Source organism: Podarcis pityusensis, assembly GCF_964106645.2.
Source record: "Podarcis pityusensis genome assembly, chromosome: 10".
Taxonomy (NCBI): Eukaryota; Metazoa; Chordata; class Lepidosauria; order Squamata; family Lacertidae; genus Podarcis; species Podarcis pityusensis.
The window spans coordinates 3,866,528-3,875,964 of record NC_138035.1 but is presented as its reverse complement, the minus strand read 5'-3'; the positions used below and the strand labels follow the sequence as shown (position 1 = coordinate 3,875,964).

Here is a 9,437-nt window from a genome sequence, read left to right as displayed (position 1 = left end):
CTGATGTTGCTGCTGTTGCTGTCATGGAGTGGCTGGGTAAAAAGGGGGGGAGGCAGCAGCTGGGGAACCCCCAAGGGAAGAAGGCTCGGATCCCGGGTCTCGTATGCCCCCCAAGTCTACTCCTAGGTCTGTTCAATAAAAGGCTAATTTGGTGTTATTGGGGGGGGGACCCAGGTGTGAGGCTGCTCAGCCACCCAGCTCATCAGGCAGAGCCCGCGGGTCCCTGCGGAATAAAGGAAGGAGTCCAGCCACCAACCGGAGCAAATAGCTGTAGATCAAAGTTTATTGCGCAACAGGTCCAAAGAGGAATTGAACCCCGAGGATGGGGTGACAAGGACTTTTAAAAGTTTCTATCTTATCCCAGCATGCAGTTCGTGGAGCATCATCACTACAACATCGCTACATCAGGAGGTGAAAAAACCTATCTGAGGATGTACAAATTCCAACGCGCTTTAGTTCTGGGCTGCTTCACTCCTTGCATGAATTTTACCTGGGTGTCGGGGCTGTGTGTGCAAAAGCCAAAGCCCCATTTCCCCCCGTAACACAGGAGTCACAGAGTCCAAGCCGCTGCTCAATGTACACCAGTACCTAAAACACGGGCGGATCTAATCTCGTGGCGTGGGGTGGGGGAGGGAAGGATTTTGCAATGTAAACATTTTGGGGGGAAACCTTCCTCTCCCCACCCCCATTCCTCCCCTCCCGGCACATCCTTCTCTCACCCCGCCCCCACAACCCCAAATCCCGCCCCCATATGTTGCACCTCCTCCTCCTCTTCCACCTCCTCGCCATCTGACTTCTGTTCCGGGAGTGGGGAGGGGGGAAAGAGCCCCCACCCAAATTGCCTGCTTCTCCCACAAGTGGAGCTTCTGCACCGGACTGCTGCTCTGCCCCGCAGCTCTAGGAGCACGCGCTTTCGGAAAAGGGAGGAGGGGCGGCAGGTAAATCCCCCACCCACCCACGTGGATGTTGCAGGAAAAGAAAGGAGAATCGCGAGCGAGGCCAAAGAGGTAAAGGGGTCGCGGGGGAGGCGAGAGAAGGATCCAGAGACCCCCTTGAGCTCCCCAAAGCTCCTGTCGTGCATCTGGATCCCTGCACGCGTGCTGCAAAGAGGGTTTTCCTTGGGCCCTTAGGAAGCCCACCCAGGGGATCCCAACAAAGCCCCCTCGCCCCATTTCCCCGCGCAGGCATCCCTTGGACTCTGTGGGTTCCGCGCGGAAAGAGGTGGGCCATGAAAGGGTTAACGGGCGTGAGGGACGCTTGGATAGAGACCCCCCTGTCCTCCCCTGCTCGTTTTTGGGGGGGCTCCATACGGAGAGATGGGGGGCGCGGGGCGACGGGTGAGCCACGCCAAGGGGGGCCTTTGGGTTCAGGGGAGACTCTGGGACAGAGGGAGGGAGTCGAGGAAGTGGGGAGGGGGAGCATCCCTGGGGCAGGGAAGGGCAGCAATGGGCGGGGGGGGGGAGAGCTAGGAAGACCAGTCTTTGGGGAGACGTCTCCGTGGTGGGGCCTGCAGGGATTCTCTGCCTTGGCTTCTCCCTCCCACCCAGGAATCGGCCACCCCTTCAAGGCTACCAGAGAGGGATCCCTGGAAAGTGGGGGGTTGTGTGCCCCCACCCCTTACTTCCTGCAACCTCTATCCTACTCCCACCCCATAAGCCCCTGCCCTGTCCAGACTGTTGCAGGAATTTATGTATAAGTTGGGGGGGTTGCACCTTCAGGAGATATCATGCACATGCAGCCCACTACCTAAATCAGCACCATCACTTTTGTGATTTGTCCCCACAATCATCACAGTTTCTTCCTATCTATTCAAAGGGCCTCTGCTGCACAATACCAAATGTAAGAAGTCACTGATAAATGTCTATGTACTGGCTCACAGGGAAAACTTCAGAAATTCATACAGACACGTGAACTCAGCAGCCCCTCTGCCTGAGTGATCATCCCTGGCATCCTGATACCTGAGTGCCAGACAGGTAGCCATTCCAGAAAGAACCAACCCAGATGAAGACAAAAGGGTGTGATTAACTTGGCTGGGAAACAGGTCAGGGAGGACAATGGCTGGCCGGCTGGGGGTGGGGCAAAGGGCAAAGAAAAGAGGCCGACCCCTTTGTCCAAGCCCCTTTTGGTTTTCTTCCTTCCAGAATCAGGATCCTCAGGAGCAGCCGGATTAAGGTAAGTTCTGGCCTGATTGGAAGGGACATGGCCCCTCCGCCAGGCTAGGCTGCAATTTTGTGGCTATTCTTTCTGGGCGGGGGGCCAGCCAGGCCGTGGGGTGGCCTTCTTGGTTTTTAGTAGTGGGGGGGAGGCATGGCTCCCTCGCCCCCGCCATCCGCCACCCTCCAGCTGTAGGCCGTATGGCGGCTGATTCTTGTTGGGGGGGGGCATAAGTCAGGCCACGTGGCCGTCGTATTTTTTTGCACTCCCCCCCCCCTGTTCTGCTCTGCCTACTGACGCACCTCTGCTCCTAGCAGTGAAATGTAAATGTCTCTTTTGTTACACTCGATGGGTGTTTGGTGGAGGGCAAGGGGAACTATGGGGCAGGGTCCAGGATGCTCAGATTACTGCCACCAGACCTTCCCTTTCATGATGTAACCATGATGTAGTTTAGGGGGGGTGTAACATTGGGATTAGCAGTGAAATAAATAAATTAAGGTCTTATGTATACAATGAAGGTTCATAAATGTACCAGGCAAACATGTACATAGATATATAGGCCCCATGTCTGAACCTGCACAGGAGAGCAGCCATGGAGCCATTTTGACTCCCAGGCTGACCAGGTGTTTTCTCTGCAAGGTCAAATGGAGCAGCCTCCCCATTGCCTCTTCCTTCACAAATCCTGTCTCAAGGGTTTGAATAGGGTGAGCCTGTGACCTGGCTCAGGAACTAAGTACTTATCATGACAAAAGACTGGCCAGGCTCCCCAGGGTATCAATCAAGTAAGCATTAGCAGGTAACTTGCCAGACAAGGGGTAAACAACCCCCTCCGATTTCTGCTTTAGCCCACCCTTTCTGTGATGCAGGTATGATGTTTCTGGGGGTGGTCTTGGACTCCAAGGTGGGCAATTTAAAATGTCTATATAAGGGCGGACACATCTTGGTTCGGGGTCCTCCTCCTTCTCCTGTCTGTGAAGGGGGCACCCTGTTGCAACAGTTCAGTAAAGATCAGGCTTACAAGCTGCTTTGCTTCTCAATATTCTCTGGTTGGCCTCTGTTTTTTCCTCCGACCAATGGAGAACCTACAAAGGACTCTATGAGGGCTCTTGTGTCCCCCGTTAGGGAATAATTGCAGCAGCTAATAAAACTTTGGGTTCTCTTTTGTTCGGGGCTTCCATCTTGTTCCTCCTGGTGGCAGGTGGGAGTCTTGTCACGACAGTCTTCAATAAAGACCAAGCCTACTGGCTGCTGTTTTGCTCTGGTATTCCTGGCTGGTGTCCTTGTATTTTGTCCAGGGGAGCCCTCAGATTTCCCCATTAACAAGACACACCTTCCTTCCTGCAAGCTCCACCCAATTCCCACCCCATAAGCCCCTGCCCTGTCCAGATAATAACAATACCAACAATAATAATTATTACCGTATTTATATCCCACCCTCTCCAGCCGAAGCCAGGCTCAGAGCGGCTAACAACAATAAAAGTAACACAGTTTACATAATATCACAATCAATTAATTAAAATGCATTCTAATATCAATTCATTCTAATATCAATTCAAAATCAAAATTAAAATAATTGGTCCCCCTGGAGAGGACAGAAAATCCCGAGAGAAAGGGGGGGGGGCGGCTTCTTGGAAGCGACTCTTTGTTTCCTCAATCCCACCCAAGAAGCAGACAGAAACCTGTTCCTCTCTCTCAGGCTTCCATCTTTAAGTGTCTTTTCCACTGGCTGGTTCATTGAGGCTGAGGATAATGTACATCTGTCATCAGAAACAGGGGTTCAGAGTCCATGGAATGGCTCTCAGGCTTGATACAGAAGTTGCACCACAAAAGCATTTCTGATCCTCTTATTCTTTGAAGGCAGTGTCAAAGTGACTGAAAAGCTGAGATTCTTCCCAGTCAAAGGACCCATTTTCATGATATACAGTCCCTGTGGCTGGAGGCTCTACAAACAGGGTGTGCCTATACAGGCCAAAAACTGCCAACATTAGCACAGGCGAGGTTTGCGACCTCCCCCCCCAAAAAATTTTCAGACTGTGTGTGAATGAGAGTTTGTGGGTGGGATTATCGTTTATGGCAACCCTGTTGCTCCTACAAGAGAGCACCCAGGGGTCTGAACCTTCATCCCCCAACACCACGTTCTGGACATGGCCCAGGAGGAAGAAGGGGAACCGCTGCATAGCAGGGCCCAGAAGGATACCATGGTCAAAGGTCTCCAAAGCCGCTGAGAGATCCAGCAGAATGAGGAAACAGCTTTTCCTCTAAGCCTCTAGACCATCGGAGATCATCAGTCACAGCAACCCGGGCAGTTTGAGTTCCATCATGAGGCCTGAATCCCGACTGGAAGGATAATGGTGGCAGAAGCTTTCCTGGTCCTGCACCCCCAATTAGTTTTTAATTGATGTATGATATAAAGAGCACTTCTGTTTTACATATTCCACATTGGAGAGATTTTGATACACAGGTCTGAGTTCATCGCTGCCCCCGAAACTGCTGTGTTAGCAGTACAGCAAGTGTGGACAGTGTGTTTGGGGGTCCTGGGCTGCCTAGACAACAAGACCCCCTTCTCAGCCTGGCTTATATGGTCCCAAAAAAAGCAGAGCAGTACGTTAGGCACCAACTTGGCTGCAGGAGTGGCTGGAAGGAGGTGTGCAGGACACCATCCAACCCTCTTAGAGACTCCACTCTGGATTTCTGTAGGTTTTCCTCCATAGCATTTTCTTCTCCTGAAGATAACTCAAGAGGAAGTGAAGGAGTGAACCAAAGTATTACGACCAGAGATTTCCTTCCCGTTGGGCTCCCTTCCCTGGTTGACGAGCCCCATCTGCACTCACTTTCCTCTGCAGAATGGGCAGAATCTGCCTCCTTGACTGTGGGATTCACTGTTGTTCTCATCCTCTCCATCCACCAGGTCCTTTCTTCACCTGCAACAGAATTCCCTAATACACCAAGGATTTGAGACCCATCAGGTATCCTCACCTGGTTTAGCTGGCCGGTTGAAGCCGTTCCTGGGATTGTGGCCCCTGTTGCATGCTGACAGCTTCTGGAAGAAACAGGTGAGAGCTGAGTGCAGGGTGGGGACCAATGGTGGGTAGATTACCCCAGAAGGTGCGCAACATGTGCCCCATCAAAGGAACTAATGTTCTCCTAACACCCCATGACATCGTATGATATTTAAGACAGAAGAGGAATAAATTCATGTCCCCAGAAATAACACACCTTCAGGGCATTAGTGAATCAATACTACATTTTCAAGGTACTACATATTCCACTAAGTACAGTTTATCTATTTGCCTTGAATATCCTGTTTTTCAGTGTCCTTTTAGGATAGTCTTGCATCAGAAGATGGGCACAAGATCAGACAGCACATCATTCTTTAAAAAATCATGTTGCTTTATTAACATTGATTGAGGAATTTGAAAGTTGCTCATGAATTACTATCATTTGATGACATTGCAACTTCACTTCCTAAAAATTGGGAACATGGGTAGAAGGTGGGAGAATGTAGGAGACGTTGACATAGGAGAAGGTGCTAATAGCGGCTGATCTGTTCTCTTTCCCTTTGTTCTCTTCCTTGAAACCCAAACAGGATTCCCTTTCCTCCCACTCTGAAGAAGGAGATGGAGTAGACACTCAGAACTCCAGTGGATGGGGCACCTTTAGTTTCATTAGGAATAGACATTTAAATGTGTGAAATGCAGAATATGCTTCATTAAATGAGCACACATAGTTCACATCAACGACCTTCAGCAGGGGAGAAACCATATGGATGTATGGAGCGTGGGAAAAGTTTCACTGATAGTCGAAAACTTAGAACACATCAGCGGACTCACATGGGCAAGAAAGGATTCCAATGCAAGGAGTGTGGGAAGAGCTTCAGTCACAGTGGAAACCTCAATATACATCAATGGACGCACACAGAGGAGAAACCATATGAATGTATGGAGTGTGGGAAGAGCTTCAGTTTCAATGGAAACCTTAGAAGACATCAACGGACCCACACAGGGGAGAAACCATATAAATGTATGGAGTGTGGGAAGAGCTTCAGTCAGAGTGGACAGCTCAATAATCATCAACAGACTCACACCGGGGAGAAACCATTTAAGTGTATGGAGTGCGGAAAGAGCTTCAGTTTCAATGCAAACCTTAGAAGAAATCAACTGACTCACACAGGGGAGAAACCATTTGAATGCCTGGAGTGCGGAAAGTGCTTCAGTCAGAATGGAGACCTTAAATTACACCAGCGGATTCACACAGGGGAGAAACTATATAAATGTATGGAGTGTGGAAACAGCTTCAGTCAGAGTGGACAGCTCAATAATCATCAACGGACTCACACAGGGGAGAAACCATTTGAATGCCTGGAGTGCGGAAAGTGCTTCAGTCAGAATGGAGACCTTAAAGTACACCAGCGGATTCACACAGGGGAGAAACCATATAAATGTATGGAGTGTGGAAAGAGCTTCAGTAAGATTGGAAACCTCAATATACACCAACGGACTCACACAGGGGAGAAACCATTTGAATGCCTGGAGTGCGGAAAGTGCTTCAGTCGGAATGGAGACCTTAAAGTACACCAGCGGATTCACACAGGGGAGAAACCATTTAAATGCATGGAGTGTGGAAAGAGCTTCAGTCAGAATCGAAATCTTAGAAAACATCAGCAGACACACAGGGGACAAACTGTTTAAGTGTATGGACTGTGGAAGGAGCTGCAGTCAGAGTGGAACCCTTGATTTATTTGAACAAACTCACCCAATACACATACCATATAAATATCAGGAAAGGCGATACAGGTTCAGTCCTAGTGGAAGTCCTACATCAACAGACTCATGAAGAGGAAGAACTTTAGGAGTTGAAACCCTACAAACCATCAACAAACTCAATGAGGTGAAGCAGTTTAAATGAAAAGATTGCAAAAAGTGCTATATGAAGTGTTTAAGGAACATCCAGGGACTCTCACAAGGAAGAACCCATTTAGATGTATAGAGAACGGGACGTTTTCCTTTCAGTGTCCACTCTTTTCTTCACAGCAATGAACTCATCAGGAAATCAGTCTTAAACCCACGACGTGTATTTGAAGTTCTTGTGTTTATATGTAAAACTGAACAGCAATGAAATATTGAAGGCAATGTCAAACAATGTGAGTATAATCTAAGAGGTAAAGTACCTTTTGATAGAGAGGATGAATCTGGTTTGCTGGTGGTGAGTCAGGATTAGAGCTGGGCGATATATTGATATCTGGTCCAATACCGGTTTCTAGACCACATCTCGATAACCTTTGAAGAACAACTGATATGGCAATACACTGTGAATCACAGTGTGTGTTTCTGGGATGTGCCTGGAAGCAGCGGCAGAAAGCTTTTCTTCGTGAAGACCCTGCAGATGCCGAGTTGCTGACCTCCCTCCAAAACAACGGGAAGCTAAAGACACACATCCATTGCCCTGTGTCATTCCAGCCTCTTTCCTCGCTTGCTCCCTTTTGCCGGTGTGTGTGCCTGACTTAGACATCCTGTGTGCTGTATGATTTTACTGCTGGAACTGGATTTGCTCTCAGGAGCTAAGTTTTGTGTCTCACTGGGTAACCTGTGAGAACTGTAGGCTTTGAAAGCTCAGTAAACTATTACTGAAGAAGTCCTGCTGTTTCTGTGTGTGTTTTTGACATCAGTGTGGGACTTGCTCTACACATGGCCCCTACCCTGCTGCTACTTAGCTCATGCCCTGGAGTTGCTCTACTCAAGCATGCAAGATGGGCATTTGTATGTCAGACTAGTTTTTACACTAAACTCTGTCACCCACACCACCACACGATCTCTACACACATCTTCTTCAACAGAACTTCATCCCTGCCCTCTCCATGTTCTGAAGAAAACTTAAAGTTTAATGGGAGGTTTCCCCCCCCCCCAGCCTAGTTTCAAGAAAGGGAAGGTGGGGCTGCAGGTACCACGGAAGTCTCCTGACGGGCCCATCTTCACTCATGAACCCCATGGGGCAACCCTAGAGCTCCTGCTTATTCTGGGGTTTGGAGAAGATAGTACTTTTCCATAGTCCCAGAAGTTATTATTCAGTCATGCTACTAGGGAGTTTTGCTACCAGAGGACCAGAGTGCATATTACTATCATACTGATTTTACTGCTATGGTTGCTTTTGCTGTCATGGACTGGCTGGATGGGGGGGGAGGCACCAGATGGGGGACGCCTATGCGAAGAAGGCTCAGATCCTGGGGGCTGGTGGTGGGATAGCGATGAGCAGAAAGAGGGAGAAAAAGGAGCAGAACGGGAGGGGAGGTGTTGCAAGCTTAGGAGGAAACAGGGTTTGCTGAGCAGAAAGAGGCTGGGGCAGAGAGCAGTTCAGGCTCAGAGGGAGGAGAGGAGGGGGCCAGGAGACCCAGAGGAGGCCATCAGCTGAAGCATCCAGGGAGACTCCCCCTCCTGCTGCGACCAGCTCCCCTCTCCCCTGGTCTCCTAGAACACACAGAGAAACCCGGTTCAGACCCCATGATCCTGCACATGATATTAAGAGGGTGTTTCCCTGCCCCCCAACATGCATCACTTTAATCTTGTTGACAATGAACTGTATTTACTGCCCATTCACCCTGTTTGGAGAGATCTGTTTGGAGCTCCTTACAATCCCTCTTTGTTTGAACAACCCTGGACAGTTTACTGCCACCAGCAAACTTTGTCCCCTCCCTGCACATTCCTAACTCTAGTTCATTTATGAACAAGTTGACAAGTTGACAATGAACTGTATTTTCAGTCCAATCACCCAGTTTGGAGAGATCTTTTTGGAGCTCCTTGCAATCCCTCTTTCTTTGAGCAACTCTGAACAATTTACTGCCTTCAGCAGGATCACCATTTGGCAATGATGGAGCCAAATGGAAGTGGGTGAGGAAGCCCCACACTCACTCCGGTTGGAGAAATAGAGTCACTGACCCCTATATTCAAAGGTGATTTCCACTTCTGGAATCCAGGAAGAAATTCTCCCACTCTGGTCACACGCAGCTGGGCTCACTTGCCAGAGCCACCTGGAGAGCCTGATGGCAATAGCCATCATCCCTGACCACTGGTCTTGCTAGCTCAGGGTGATGGGAGCTGTAGTCCAAAAACAGCTGGAGACCCAGATTTGGGAAATCCTTCAAGGTGAAGGACAAAGGAGGGTTCACTTGCATCAGAACATCAGGTGAGCCCTGCAGGATCAGGCCCAAGTGGCCCCTGTCCTCCCAGGAGCCAAGCAGGGGCCTCTTCTGGGAAGCCCACTGGCAACACTTGAGCACCAGAGAAGGGGGG

The 9,437-nt window shown here is 49.6% G+C and overlaps 1 protein-coding gene across 1 annotated transcript in view; it reads left to right on the top strand.

The window, feature by feature from the left end:
- The first annotated feature begins 5,208 nt into the window (after nt 1-5,208).
- The window catches only part of LOC308486379 (uncharacterized protein), a 43,249-nt gene continuing 39,020 nt past the window's right edge, over nt 5,209-9,437 (top strand). The window contains exon 1 of the mRNA XM_081023189.1: nt 5,209-5,259. The gene's annotated coding sequence lies outside the window, so the exon portion shown is untranslated. The remainder of the gene's footprint in view (nt 5,260-9,437) is intronic.